Source organism: Lycium ferocissimum, chromosome 7 (assembly GCF_029784015.1).
Source record: "Lycium ferocissimum isolate CSIRO_LF1 chromosome 7, AGI_CSIRO_Lferr_CH_V1, whole genome shotgun sequence".
In the NCBI taxonomy this organism is placed as follows: Eukaryota; Viridiplantae; Streptophyta; class Magnoliopsida; order Solanales; family Solanaceae; genus Lycium; species Lycium ferocissimum.
The window spans coordinates 32,642,150-32,643,444 of NC_081348.1; positions in this window are offsets into that span (position 1 = coordinate 32,642,150).

A 1,295-nucleotide genomic window follows, 5' to 3' on the forward strand; every position below is an offset into this window, starting at 1 on the left:
CGTAGTATGATAATGAGACATGTGGAACTTAGTTCGAGAGGAAAATTGTTAGGTGTGCGAATAAAATACTCATCAGCGATTGCAATTAAAAGAAAAAGGAGGCCTAACATAAGGAGTTGGATGTTCTTTACGATGTAGCGAGGCCTTTAGGAAAACCGTGCGCTTAGACCGAAGGGAGAATATCACGTACGTTAAGAGTATCTTTTGGGCCGTTTTAGCTTTCAATGACCCAGACGAGCTTATGATTATATTTGGTTGTATTGATTGTCTATTTAAATGATGAAGGCAAAAATGAGCAAGATGGTTTGTTTAAATTGCAGTAATTATCATATTTAGAAAAGCAAGATAAAAGATCTTCTATTTTTCAAGAAATTGCATTTACCTGTGTTTTCTTCTAAGAAACCCGAATCTATTGGAGATGAGGATTGGAAATTTGAGCACTTATAGGTTTATAGGTATATTAGGCAATGGATTGAAGATAGTGTTTGAAATCATATTGTGAATGAGACAACTGATAAAAGCTTGTGGGAAAAGCTCGAGACACTTTATGCTTCGAAGACTGGCAATAATAAGTCGTTCTCTTTACCGAAACAATTAATGAATATTAGATACAAAAGAGGGCAACCCTATTTCGATCATATCAATGATTTTCAAGGTGTCCTTGATCAAATGTCTGAATAGTGTCAAGTTTGATGAAGAAATACAGGACTTTGGCTTCTTAATACTCCGTCGACTCTTCGAGTTTCTTTGACTAATTCTTCGCTCCCAAAGATGCGTAACTATGGAATATGCTAAAAGTGGTGTTTTGAATGAAGAAATGAGAAGAGATCTTAAGCTTCGTCTTCTTAAACTTCATACTCCGATGTTTTGGTTATTGAAGACAGGGAAGTAACTTCAGAGGTTAGAATGACAGAGACAAAAGTAGAAGCAAGTCAAGATCCTCCAGGTACATGAATCTTACATGTGACTATTGTCACTTGAAAGGGCACATCAAGAAACATTGCTACAAGTTTAAGAGACACCGTAAAAGCAAAGAAAGAAAGGCGATAATGAAAATCGTATTCGTTATTCCGAAAATGATCTTCTTTTGTTTGTGGTAAAAAATGATATCAATCTTATTTGTGACGAGTCTACCTGGTTTGTGGATTCAGGTGCCACTTCTCATGTCACGCCAAAGAAAGAATTATTTTCTTCTTACACTCCTGGTAATTTTGGAATGTTACGAATGGGCAATAATAGTGAGGTTGAGGTATTTGGCATTGACACAGTTTGCTTGAAAAGTAAGAATGGTTCGA